The sequence below is a fragment of the Morus notabilis genome, unplaced genomic scaffold (genome assembly GCF_000414095.1).
Source record: "Morus notabilis unplaced genomic scaffold, ASM41409v2 Scaffold42, whole genome shotgun sequence".
In the NCBI taxonomy this organism is placed as follows: Eukaryota; Viridiplantae; Streptophyta; class Magnoliopsida; order Rosales; family Moraceae; genus Morus; species Morus notabilis.
The window spans coordinates 977144-992256 of NW_010360565.1; positions in this window are offsets into that span (position 1 = coordinate 977144).

The window sequence follows — 15113 nt, forward strand, 5'->3', positions numbered from 1 at the left end:
GGGGTTGGGGGTTTGGTGTCTGTTTTAACTGCTTCCACGTTACTCCTATTTTACCTGTCATCTTCCCCTTTCTTTTCTCTCCAACATAAACTGAAACTTAAATTAAAGCCAAAACTAACGAGAAATCTTCTTTTTGTTATACCGTTTTCAGATTTTGAGAAAAGGATAAAAACGTTTTTGTTTTTATTTTTTAAAAAATTTTACACCAAACGCGTTTTCAAATTGCGTTTTCATTTTTTAACCTTAAAAAACGTGAAAAATGAAAACGAAAATAGAAACAAACAGAACCAGTGTCTTGTTTACATTTTCCTATGTGCCCGTCGAGTCATTATGTAATTGCATGCACATCAAATTTAAGCCCACATGACCAATTTTGGAAATAATTTGAAGAAATGAGACAAATACTCCACATAATATATGAGTTTAAATTTTCACATTTTATTTTTGATTAATATTATTTTTAATTAAATAATTATATTAATCAAAAGAATCTTATTTAAGAGTAAAAAATAAAAATTTAAATCCATACATTCTAAAAATAATTTCATAAATTTTCTCCAAACAATTTAGTCACTACGCATGACAGCGAGAACAATGATGGGGTGTAATTAGAGCCTAGCCCACTACAGACATGACACCTATCGAGGCGGTGTAAATTAGGTTGTGTATCTATGTTGAAAAGGAAAATTGCTAAAATTAACCAAGTGCATGGTTGAATTTTTAACTCATATTTTTAATTAATATTATTTTGACTAATATAATTATTTCATTAAAAAGATATTAATTAAACATAAAGATAAGAATTCAAAATCATATGCTTAAGAGGTAATTCTCTCTTTTTATTCACTCTTATCATTTTATGTATAAGTTATACTTCAATTTTTCTATTAAAAAAAAAAAAGTTTGTTCGAATACCAATCTAGAAGTGGTACTCCTATAAGTCATCCTATTTGTTTCATCATCTATCATATGATTTTTCATTTTTTTTTAAATCTAGAGGAATGTCTACCGATTAAGAGAGCATAAAGATTTATGCCCCTTTTTGGTATATGAGTTTTGGTACGTGTGATGCATGTATTTAGTTATAATTAAAGTTTTTATAACGTAAAATATAAACAATAATAAGCTGGAAAAGAATAGATGAAAATATTGCTTAGAGTTTAAAAATGAGTATACATTAAGTGGTAGTATACCTGTCCCAACGAAAATTGCATATCTAACTCTACCACAAAATATAAAATTTAAATTCCCCACAAATTATTTTTTCTTTTTTAAAGAAGTATATGTTAATAGTAGTTAAGTGAAAAGGTTACGTTTAATTGTAGAAATACCTTAAATATTTTAAATTATAAGATAACGAAGTAAAAATAAATAAATAAAGGAGTCAAAACTTAAAAAATGAAAGAAAAAAAGTAAAACACCTAAAAACGGGCCCGTTCGGTTCGCTAATTCAAATTTTTAATTCGAGTTGAGATGTGATGTTGTATGAGAGCTTTTTACTGTAGTAAAAAAGTTAGATGTGACTGTTTCTGAGAGCTTTTTACTGCAGTAAAACTCGAATCAGCAATATGAATGGTGAATTACTATAGTATGAACATAAATTATTAAATGAAAAAAACAAAAAACTTCGAACTTAAAACTTAAAAATGAAAGAAAAAAATAACTCACTGTTTAAAACTACCCTATGATGAACAACAACTAAATATCTAGTCTTTCATATACTTACGATTAGGATTAGGATTTATGATTTAACACGTACAGAAAACCAAAGAAAGAAATAAAAGAGTTAAAAAAATAAAGCACCAAAAAGGTTATGGAAAACAAACGAAAAAAAAAATTCTAAAAGAAAAGATAAAAGAAGCAAAGAAACGAGAGAGAGGAGAAAAGAAAAAAGAAGCATTAAAATGGTGTGTAAATAAGTACAAAAAAAAAATGAACGGTATAGTTTTCACCAATTCCATTATATATTTAGCATTTATTACTTGGATAAGATAAGATTTAGCATTATGATAAAACGGTAAAAAAAGTAACATATGACGGTCCATAATCTACGTTATTCACGATCACTTATCTTTTTTTATTTCAAGTGTTTCAAAAGGGGAAAAAAGGCGGATCAAAAAAGCAAAAAAAAAAAAAAAAAGTTGAAAGAAACAAATAATCAAAACCATTTCTTAACAAAAAGAAAGAAAAAAAGCTAAAATGACCCGTTTTAGATGACTAAAAAAAGAATAGTAGAGTTATGATGGCTCTTTTACATATGTAGGATAATAGTGATTGAGAAGGCCGTGAAAAAAATTCAGTGGGTGCATATTTTGAGAAATATATTTTAGTGGGACAACTACAAAAAATTTTATGAGAATAACTTTCAATATAATAATATTTTAGATTACTGTTGAAAAGAAATATCTAAATAGGATAACATTTAAAAAAAAGTTGGAATAAATAAAAGAAAAAAATTAAAAAGAAGGGTAAAAAGGAAAAATATAAATTTTGAGAGAACATAGAAAACCAAAAAAGAAAAAACCATAAAAATAAAAAAAGCCCAAAAGTTGCGTTTTGGACTATCAAACATGCACAGTGAGTACACATTGATTCTTTTATTATAGGGAAATTAGAGTAAATAAGCCTATTTTAAAACTTTTGAAAGTAAATAGGTAATTATCGGTCATTAAAAATTAATAGGTCATTTTTAATTTTAAATATTTTGCTTTTCAAGTCTACCCTTTCTGATAATTTTTTTCTCAATTTTTCCTTTTTTTTCAACCTCTCTCTCCTTCTGACCTCCCTTTTCTCTCTCTTCTTTCTCTTTCTGTCTCTTTCCTCCGTCCACCGTCCAGTCTCTCTCTCTTTCAACCTGCCATTCTCTTTAGCTCCTATCTCTATCATTCTCTCGAAGTGGTGTCGTTATTCTAGTGCTCTAGTCAGACTAAGGAGAAACAATCTCATATTGCAAGGAGATCGCCCATGGGCGGGATTCGCATATCGCTTCGTCGATTCGGATTTGCTGATCGTCATCGTTGTAGAGTGGATCCTCTCATGGATTCTCAGGGGAGAAATAGAATGGAGGAGAGAGAGAACATCGGTGTTAGACAAAAAGTGTTTTCTCAAGATCTTTCAAATTATGTCATAATCCAGTCATTTACACAGCATAACCCGTCATGTTATGGGCCATAACCAGTCCAGTTATGATCATAACCTATCAAGTTATGGCTAACAAGTTCTGGACCACAACATGTAAATTTGTGATTATAACATATCAAGTTATGGACCATAACATGTTTACTTAGGAACATTACTTGTCAAGTTAGACTATAACCTATCAAGTTATAGATCATAACATGTCAAGTTATCATCATAGCTTATCATGTTATGGACCATAACTTGTTTAGTTACGAAAATAACATATTAAGTTATGGACCATAATTTAGTCATTTATGGAAATGTCAATTAATCGACCTTAATCTGTCAAGTTATATCCATAACCTGGTCATCTAAAAATCAAAAAATAAAATTATTTTTCTTTCTTTTTAAGTATCTCAAAAACCACAAACTGTTTGTCTCTCTAACGGAGAACGTTGTTGCTCGCGAACAAAACTCCGCAATGCTCGTAAATAGAGATCCACAGAGCCTTCATCGTCGCAACAACGGTCTCCACCATGGCTAATAGACGATTGTTCGATATGCTATTTGAATACTGGTAAGAGTGGACAGAAAAGATGAGAGAAGATATGGCATTTGCGCCTAGTGATAACGTCGCCGACATCATGATCATCATTGCCACAATTCTAGTTGAAGAGAAAGAATGAATGAGATTTTCGAAGAGAGAGGGCAGGAGAGAAGGAAGAAAAGAGAGAAAGAGAGATAACATGAGAAAGAAGTAAGAGAGAGAGCAAGAAAAAAGGGAGAAAATTGTGGAGTGTTTTGACTGATATATTTTAATAGGAGTATTTTTGTAACTGACCTAAGTAGCTTATTTACTGACTTTTATTAAAGCTTGGCCTATTAATTTTTATTCCAATCATTATTCGGCTTATTTCTCTCATTCTCCTTTTATTATACTAGTAAAATCGTTAAAGATGAAGGCGTGGTTAGTGTTTTTGGTTCTGATAATAAGCACGACGGTGGCGGCGGTGGACCTGGCGGTGGCTGGTCCGCCTGCTCCTCCCAAAAAGGGTTCCAAGCCAATAACCCCTAACTTCAGTTTTGATGATCCATGCTCCAGCTCAGGTGGTCCCTACCCAGGTTGTGATTACAAAAGACGCCATGTAAGCAGGCTAACGCCTGCCACCGTGGTTGCTCCAAATTCTTCCGCTGGCGCAGTTATTTTACTAATTGATAAGTAAAGCCCTTTCGCTTCGCTGGTCAGCCTGAACTCATGTACACATATGTGTGACTTTATATAGCATACATGTGTGTAGTCTCTTGGGTACTGACAATTGGGTTTTTTTTTTTTTTGCCCTTTTTTTTTTTTTTTTTTTTGTCTTTTATTGTCGACCTTTTAGTTTTGTGTAATTATCTTCTTCTTTCCTGGCTTAAAAAATAAGCTGGGATTGGAAGGAGGTAACAGGATTCATAAATGTAACTAGATTATATACATTTCTTTTTATCTCGATTCATTTTCTTCTTGGTGGACGCAACCTAAAAGCTAGAGGTGAACATCAGGGTTTTTGAGATTTTTCAACCCACTTAATTAAATTTAGGTAGGTTAATTTTAAATTTAACCCACTTAATTAACTCAAAATTTAAAATTAATCCACCCAATTAAAATTTAGGTGGGTTGATCGAGTTAAACATAATAAAAAAAATAAAAACTAAAACATAAATAAAGCTAATTATTTAATCCGAAATAAGAAATGTTTAAAAAAAATATGCAAAAAAGTTCAAATATGTAAGTTGTAAATCAGCGAATAAACAATAATAAAAACTCATACAATATAAAACATTTTCGATTATCAAGTAAATAATGTAAAATATAAGATAAAAACTATATATTATGAGGTGAGAAAATATTTATTTATATAGATAAATATATTATATGGGTTCGGGTTAATTTAGGTTAAGAAAAATTCAACCCAAACCCACCCAATTAATAGTCGGGTTGTGTTGATTTCTTGGTCGGGTTTGGGTTTAAATGGGTTGGGTTGGGTTGGGTGGGTTAATCGGTTTCGTCGGATTGTCGGGTTTTTTATTCACCCCTACTAAGAGCTAGGAATTGAGTCTATGCGTTTTCAATTTGGGCCAAGAAGGAAAAAAAAAAGGGAAATAGTAAAAAATAGGCCAATATGAAAAGTTTAAGAAAGTATATAGGTCAATTTTTAGTTATAGAAATTAATAGGCCATAGTTTGTCAAGTTATGGTTCATAACCAGATAAGTTATAGACAAACTTATCAAGTTATGGTTCATAGCCAGATAAGTTATGGATAAAAATTGTTAATTATGGATAATAACTTGTCAAGTTATGGCTCATAACCAGACAAGTTATGGACGAAAACAGTAATTTAGCCTATTTATTAACTTATGTAAACTATTAGCCTATTAATTTTAATTCATCTCAAGTCTTGACCTATTTTCCTCTTTCTCCCTAAAAAAAAAGAGGAATGCATAAAAAGTCTCGCCTATAAAGTTAATATGGGTGGTTCTGTAATGATCGAGAAAATCACAAAATTAAATAATGTAATTTATGTATTTAAGTTGAGAATTTTCTCAGAAATATTATGTTTAAGTTTTTGTGACTAAAGGATTTATGGAGTTAATAGTAATATTCTAAAATCTTATAGTAAGTTTTACGTTAAGTTCACTTTGCGTGATCGAATAGTTCGGTTGACAAGTTTCACCGCGATTTAATGCGGAAGGAATTTTAATCTGAAAATAACTTGAGAATTTTAATTATAAGAATTTTTAAATGCAGTACAATGTAAATAGTGTGCAGATAATTACTCTAACACTTAAGAAGTCCTTAATTGCTAATTAGTTAGATCAGAGTTACGCGAATAACATTTTTTATATAAAAATGCTATCCGAGCTCGGGAATTGACGCTGTCAACGACTATATCATTACCGATGCAAAATACATAATAGAATCAAGTTTAGAGTTTGTTTAAATCCATTAATAATTTTTAAGATTTAAAACAATCTAATTTTAGTACACGATTAAAAATTTAAAATTGATATTAAATTATTCAAAGATTAATATAGGACTGTAATTGAGTAGTAGAAAAGAACCCGTTGAAACAATTTAAATTTCTTGTTTGCTAAATTATCACCTCTAATCAATACAAATTATATCAATTTGGAGAAAACCTTTAAAGATAAGATCAAATACAGGACTTGACCTCGACTAGACAATGTCTTTAGAGTAATTATGAAGATGCTCTCACTTTCTCTCTCTTCTTCCACGTTCTCTCTCTCCCCTCTCTCACATATCTCTCTTCCCTCTCTCTACAACCTGCCTAAATTTTTCAATCAAGTTTTCGGCCCCGTTTTTTACACCTCCACACCAATGGAAAGCTTTTGTTTAGCTGATTTCGGAATGGTATCATGCGGCCGCTAACTCCTCCGAATGAAGCCGCACTCGCCAGCCGAAGTTCTAAAAACAATCAAAACTTGTGATCATGATATCTCTTTCATCCGACCTCCAATCGAGGAGATTTCAATTCCTCTAGATTCAGAATGAATAGACAAAGAAAACCCACCTATTTTCACAGCTCGACTCTGGCTAGAGTACTGCTGTCTGTGGTGGCCGTATTTGCCGCCGCCGCTGTTACCGTTTCTCCTCCTCCGGACCGCCATGGATGACACCGCCCCACCATTAGATTCAGAACCCGTAGACGAGTAATCCCCTCACTGCCATTTGGCAAAAAATCAGAACCGCCGCCATGAGTCTTGGTGGTAAGAGGTGGTTCTGACGATCTAAACGTTGGACCGTCATGATTTTGTTGTCAAAACATTCAGATTGAAGTAAGTAACAAAATCCCCAAGACAATTTTACCGATTTGTGGCCGAAACACCAAGAGTCGGGTTGACAGACTTTTCTGACGTTGACGATCTCGATCTGCTATGTTAGAGGTCGAATTTCATGAAGACTCAGGTGGTCGATTTAGGGGGGTGGGGCCCAAGTCCACCGCGGAAAAATCCTTCGATCACCGCCGACGCCGTGCCGACGGCCAGAATCTGCCGAGATACCGTTTCTCAGGCCACCAACCTCTGTTTGACGATCTGAGACCATATCCCGACTCGTTTTGACATACTGAACGCAACGGTGACCTACGTTCAGCCAAATTCAACTCTGAGAAAATGGTTTGGTACTTACTATACGCATATCGAAGTAATTCAGACTTAACAAAGTGAACATCAGAATTAAGTGTTTAACGCTTCGATGGTCCCCAAGGATCATTCATAACACTTGTGGTTCTTTCCAAAATTAGTTTCCAAGAATACACAGGGGGACACGACAGGCGAGGTACTACTAGGACCGCTTAGCTTGGAATCCAGACAAGTACAAACATTGCATACAATTTAATTAAGATAGTCATTTAAAGTGTATGATTTTCACAAAATACGTTAATTATGAAATTTATGAAGTATGTTTATGTTAAATGTCGTATATGGTTTTTGAATAAAACTTAATGGTTTTCAATAAGCATATAAGTGAAAATCGTAAAAATCAATATACCAGACCTTTAATTTTATGACGTTAAATACGGGCTTTAACACTATTATAAGCTTATCAAGTGCGGTAAAGTGAAGTTTATTAAAAATTTAACCTATGGATAATAATTTAATCAATTAATTAAATTATTTTAGACTTAGAATATGGTTAATGAAGTTAATTAATTTTTAAAATTAATTAACTAAGTTATGCAGACTTGGTATATGAATAAGAAGGTTAATTAATTATTAAAATTAATTAACTAACTATTAGACTTATTATATGGATAAGATAATTAATTAATTGTTAGTTATCAACTTAGCACGAATTTGTAAAGGCAATTAAGGAAGACAAAATTTGAGGATTTAATTAATTATAATATAAATTATATATTTTTGCGATCCTTAATAAAAAGGATAAATACGTTCTAAGAAAAGATTTAATTCTTAAATAGCTATGCTAAATAAATATAGCATACGAAAAATTAATCTCACCCTCTTAATGAGTGTTCTTTTTCGAAACTTAGCAGTAGATTTAGGTGAGTAGAGGATTCTTCTTTACTAGAAACTAGGTAAGTAGGAATCTCGCCTACAACATAAAAACTTATGTTTTCAAATTAAAGTGTTTTCACATGATTTAGGAAAACTATGAAGATGCATGATCAGTGTTATGCTATGTTATGTCATGATATGTTTTGGTGAGAAATACCATGTTTATGACTCAATATGTTATATGTTATATGAGATGTTATGCGATGGTAAATTATATTTACGTATGTTCATGAATGTGATGTTATGCAGTAATATATCATACTACATACACACAATAACACAAGTGAAACAAATAAGTTCAGTTAAAGGTGTCATACCAGCCTCCGCGAGGGAGATATTCAGTTTCAGTATAAATTCAGAATCCTCCGTGAGGTTGGCATTCTGATTAGTATGACCACGGTGTTGTTGGGGACCTTCACGAACCCTAACTTCTCGATGATTGCGCGTAACTGGTACGAACACATTGGCCCCTTATGTATAACCAGATAAATTCATAGGACATTGCATTGTGTTATAGTGTGCGATGTCATGCCATACTGCATACTCACTAATAAGTCCAGTGAAACTTATAAGAACGAAGTTGAGTGTCATACCTGATGTGAACATCCAGGATGCAAGAATTACTCATCAAAGTCAATCCGGAAGAGATCAAACTAGCCTTACACGTCCATTGAGCCATTGCATGGCCAACTTGCATGGCATTCCATGTTACACGCCCAAGGAGAAGTTTAAGGAGGATTAGGCGCATTCCAGCAACTTTCAAGAGCTTAGGCACATTCCAACAACTTTCAAGAGCTTAGGCGCATTCCAATAACTTCCAAGAACTTAGGTACACATTCCAGCAAGGGATCAAGACAAATTTTAGTTTTAAACATTTAAATTCCATGTTATGCGATTTAAGGAAGGAATTGGATTCAAATTAGGATTCCTTTCTTAGGATAAGTTTTGTTAGGCGTTTTAAAAGGAAGTAATTAGACTCAAATTCAAAGTCCTTCCCTAGTTATCTTTAGGTGGATTTTATCTTGTTTTTAGGGTTTATCTTATTTTAGGCTTCTATCTCATTAAGGATAGAATAGGACTTTTATGATTTTTAAATTCGTCATGTTATTTTCAGCTATTTAAGGCTGAAATTCAAAATTAATAAAAAGTTTTGATATTTTATTCACTTTGTGAGTTATTCTTCTTTAGTTCTTGAAGAACTATTCTGAACTTATCAAGGTTTTCCTTGTGGCGTTCAACCCGATTTATCAAACGGATTTTCCATACTCGTTTGTGGCGTCTTCACCATACCAAGGTTCTTGCTTCGCTAAGCAACGGGTCGTGGTTTCTATCAATTCTTGAAGATCTTGGATCGTATCACATATTTGGCTACGGATTTCATCTCATTGTTGGCGGGGTTCGTATTAATACCAGCCTCTGCGAATGAGGTAATCAAGTTCTCTATGAGGGAGATATTCAATTCAGTACAGATTCAAAGTCCTCCACAAAGGAGGCATTCGGTTTAGTTTATGATCACAATGTTGTTAGGAACATGCAAAATCTTAACTTCCCAATGATTGCGCATAACTAGTATGAACACTCAAGCCCTTCAGTTTAGTAAGATAATAAGAGTTTAATAAGATACGATCATAATTAATCATAACTGGAACATACATATTTTATTATATGTATTCTCAATAGTTTTGCAAGATATAGTTCATACTTGCTGAGCGAAAGCTCATTCATATATGTTCATGCTGTAGGTAAGAAGCCTATCAACAACTTTTAACGGGCAATGGTGAGCAGCGGATGAATGATGGAGATGAGAATTGATACTGCTCATGAATAAATCTTCCGTAATAAGTTTAAATTAAATTATGTATATGCAATTAACTAGTCTTAAAGCAAGCATGTTTAAACAGAGTCATGTGTATATATATATATATATATATTATTAAAGACTGGGGTTATAATATATATAACCTTGGTCTAGAGAATTTTAAGATTTAAAATGTTGTCACAGCTCATACAACAAGTACATGAAATTCTAAATTAGAAAATGTTTAAGATTAGTTTCAAAAAGGATTTACAAAGCATTTGAAATACGAATTTGTAACGATATTAAATTTAGAATCGTTGTAAGATGTTTTAATCGAGACTATGGAATGTTTTATGAAATCATGTTTAATATGTTTTACGAAATCACTAATTCATTTTCGAGAAATATTATTAAAAAAAATATTCTGTAAATTCAAGTACTTTACGTCATGTTTTAAGATTATGTAGTTAAGTAACAGTCACATAAGGAGGATCGTTTCAGGTTTTATTCACACACCCCTCTTTACCCTCCACACTCCCCATATAATTATGATTTTTTATTAAAAAAGACTCCTATGTAAAATGATAAAAAATGACGATTATGATAGACTTAATTACATAATTAAATTTTAGATGATATTTTTTTCCCTTCACACACCTCACATATCATATTCTCAAATTACAAACAATTGCTATTTTGAAATCAATGATAAAACTTTAATTTTTTTCCATTCAATAGCTATTCTAAAAAATTACATAGAAGTATGTTAAATTTTTTTTGCTATTTATTCTATGGTGATTGTTCTTTTGCCTTTTCTTTTCCTTGTTTTGTGTTAATGTTTTTATTTTCTTAATTATTTCATTTTTGAAAGGCTAAATCAGTTTGTTTTATTGTCTTTTTTGTTTTTTATAAGGGAAAATTGTTTTTTTTTTCATTTTGTTCTTTTTTGTGCTTATTATGCTCGTTTATTTACTTTTCATTCTTTTTTCATTTTATATTTTTAATTATACCTCAATAATATAATAACTTTGTTGCCACATTTTTCATTTCTTTATCTTTCTACTTTGTAGTGTCCTTTATCTTTTTTTTAAAATATTTTAAGAAATTTTCTTCTTATAAAAAAAAACTTCATGCCAAAAGATTCAACTAAAAAAATAGAAAAATATATAAATGATAATAATAAAATATATAATTAAATAATCCTTACATTTTTCTGAGCATGCTGCAAGAAATGACATCAAAAAATGAATGAAGAAAAACGATGTCAAAAAGCCTCATGTGCGCATAGTGAGGTGCCCTAAGGATGGAAGGGGTCAAAAATTCACATTTTTATCTATGTTTTACATTCTAAAATTAATACATGCTTTTTAGGAATTAATACAACAAGCGGCACTATTTTTTTATGAATATTTTATTTTTTATGATTTTCTCTATTTGTTGTCTTTGCAAAATGAAATAAAATAAAAATGATGTCAAAAAATTATGAAATTTTGCACACACGATCCTTACATTTTTTTAGAGCATGCCTGCAAAAAATGGCCTCAAAAAATGAAAGAAGAAAAACGATGTCAAAAAGCCACCAACATGCGCAGTGGGGCGCCAAGAGGCTGGAAGGGTTAAAAATCCACATTTTTATTTATGTTTTGTATTCTAAAATTAATACATGATTTTTAGGAATTAATTTATCAAGAGCACCATTTTTTATGAATATTCTATTTTTTATGATTTTCTCTTTTTTTGTCTTCAACAAATAAAATAAAATAAAAATGATGTCAAAAAGTCCTGAAATTTTATAGACACGATCTTTATATTTTTATGAGCATGCCTGCAAAAGATGGCCTTAAAAAATGAAAGAAGAAAAATAATGTCTAAAACCCCCGGCGAGCGCATTTGTGCGCCCAGAGGCCGAGAGGGGTAAAAAATCCACATTTTTATTTATGTTTTACATTCTAAAATTAATTCACAATTTTTAAGAATTAATGTAACAAGCGGCACAATTTTTTGATTAATATTCTTTTTTTATGGTTTTCTCTATTTTTTGTCTTCAAAAAATAAAATTAAATAAAAACGATGCCAAAAAATTGTGAAATTTTGCAGATACGATCTTTACATTTTTCTGAGCATGCCTAGAAAAATAGCCTCAAAAAATGAAAAAAAAAAAACGATGTTAAAAAACCCCAGCGCGCGCGATAGGGCGCTTAGAGGCCGAGAGGGGTCAAAAATTCACATTTTTATTTATGTTTTGCATTCTAAAATTAATACATGCTTTTTAGAAATTAATTCAACAAGCGGCACTATTTTTTTTATGAATATTCATTTTTTATGATTTTTTCTATATTTTGTCTTTGAAAAATAAAATAAAAGAAAAATGATGTCAAAAAATTCTAAAATTTTGCAGACACGATCCTTACATTTTTCTAAGCATGCCTCAAAAAATTACCTCAAAATAGGAGAAAAGAAAAACAATGTGAAAACGCCCCCGACGCGCGCAGTGGGGCGCTTAAAGGCCGGGAGGGTTTACATTTTCATTTTTTTTAACATTCTAAAATTAATACATGATTTTTAAGAATTAAAGCAATAAACGGCACCATTTTTTGATGAATATTATATTTTTTATGATTTGCTTTATTTTTTATCTTTGAAAAATAAAATCAAATAAAAATGATTTCACAAAATTCTGAAATATTGCAGACATAATCCTTACATTTTTCTGACATTGCCTCCAAAAGATGGCCTCAAACAATGAAAAAAGAAAAACGATGTCAAAAAGCACTCAGCGCACGTAGTGGGGCGCCCATAGGCCGGTAGGGGTAAAAAATTCACGTTTTTATTTATGTTTTGCATTCTAAAATTAATACATATTTTTAAGAATTAATTTAACAAGCGGCACCATTTTTTTGATGAATATTCTATTTTTTATGATTTTCTCTATTTTTCATCTTTGAAAAATAAAATAAAATAAAAACATTGTCAAAAATTTTTGAAATTTTGCAGACACGATCCTTACATTTTTCTTAGCGTGCTTGCAAAAAATGGCATAAAAAATGAAAAGAGAAAAACGATGTCAAAAGGCCCCCGGCGCGTGGAGTTGGGCGCCCAGTGGCTGGGAGGGATCAAAACTTCACATTTTTATTCATGTTTTGCATTCTAAAACTAATACATGACTTTTAGGAATTAATGCAACAAGTGACATCATTTTCTTATGAATATTCTATTTTTTATGATTTTCACTATTTTTTGTTTTTAAAAAATAAAATAAAATAAAAATAATTTCAAAAAATTCTAAAATTTTACAGACACGATATTTACATTTTCTCAGAGTGCCTCCAAAAGATGGTGTCAAAAAATGAAAGAAGAAAATGATGTTAAAAGGCCCCTGGCGCGCATTGGGCGCCCAGAGGCTGGGAGTGTTAAAATTTCACATTTTTAGTTATGTTTTACGTTCTCAAATTAATTCATGATTTTTAGCAATTAATATAACAAGCGGCACTATTTTTTTATGAATATTCTATTTTTTATGATTTTCTCTATTTTTCGTCTTTGAAAAATAAAATAAAATAAAAATGATGTCAAAAAATTTTGAAACTTTGCACACACAATCCCTACATTTTTCTGAGCGCCCGCAAAAAATGAAAGAAGAAAAATGATGTCAAAAAGCCCCGGGCGCACGTAGATGGGCACCTAGAGGCCGAGAGGTGTAAAATATTCACATTTTGATTTATGTTTTGCCTTCTAAAATTAATACATGATTTTTAAGAATTAATAAAACAAGAAGCGCCATTTTTTGATGAATATTCTATTTTTTTATGATTTTCTCTATTTTTATTCTATGAAAAATAAAATAAAATAAAAACGATGCTAAAAAATTCTGAAATTTTTCAGACACGATCCTTACATTTTTCTGAAAATGTCTACAAAAAATGGCTTCAAAAAATGAAAGAAGAAAAACGATATCAAAGAGCCCCCGGCGCGTGCAGTGGGCACCCAGAGGCCGAGAGGCTTAAAAAATACACTTTTTTATTTATGTTTTACATTCTAAAATTGATACCTGATTTTTAGGAATTAATGCAACAAGCGGCACAAATTTTTTATGAATATTCTGTTTTTTTTATTTTTTCTATTTTTTGTCTTTAAAAAATAAAATAAAATAAAAACAATGTCAAAAAATTCTGAAATTATTCAAACACAATCCTTTCATTTTTCTGAGCATGCCTACAAAAGATGGCCTCAAAAAATGAAAGAAGAAAAATGATGTCAAAAAGCCCCCAACATGCGCAGTGGGGCGCCAAGAGGCCGGAAGGGTTAAAAATCCACATTTTTATTTATGTTTTGTATTCTAAAATTAATACATGATTTTTAAGAATTAATTTATCAAGCATCACCATTTTTTATGAATATTCTATTTTTTATGATTTTCTATTTTTTTGTCTTCAACCAATAAAATAAAATAAAAATGATGTCAAAAAGTTCTAAAATTTTGTAGACATGATCCTTATATTTTTATGAGCATACCTGCAAAAGATGGCCTTAAAAAATGAAAGAAGAAAAACAATGTCTAAAACCCCCGGCGAGCGCATTTGTGCGCCCAGAGGCCGAGAGGGGTAAAAAATCCACATTTTTATTTATGTTTTGCATTCTAACATTAATTCACAATTTTTAAGAATTAATGTAACAAGCGGCACCATTTTTTGATAAATATTTTTTTTTATGGTTTTCTCTATTTTTTGTCTTTGAAAAATAAAATTAAATAAAAATGATGCCAAAAAATTGTGAAATTTTGCAGACATGATCTTTACATTTTTCTGAGCACGCCTGAAAAAATAGCCTCAAAAATGAAAAAAAAAACGATGTCAAAAAACCCCAGCACGCGCGATAGGGCGCTCAGACGCCGAGAGGGGTCAAAAATTTACATTTTTATTTATGTTTTGCATTCTAAAATTAATACATGCTTTTTAGGAATTAATTCAACAAGCGACACTATTTTTTTATGAATATTCATTTTTTATGATTTTTTTCTATATTTTGTCTTTGAAAAATAAAATAAAAGAAAAACAATGTCAAAAAAGTCTAAAATTTTGCATGCACGATGCTTACATTTTTCTAAGCATGCCCCAA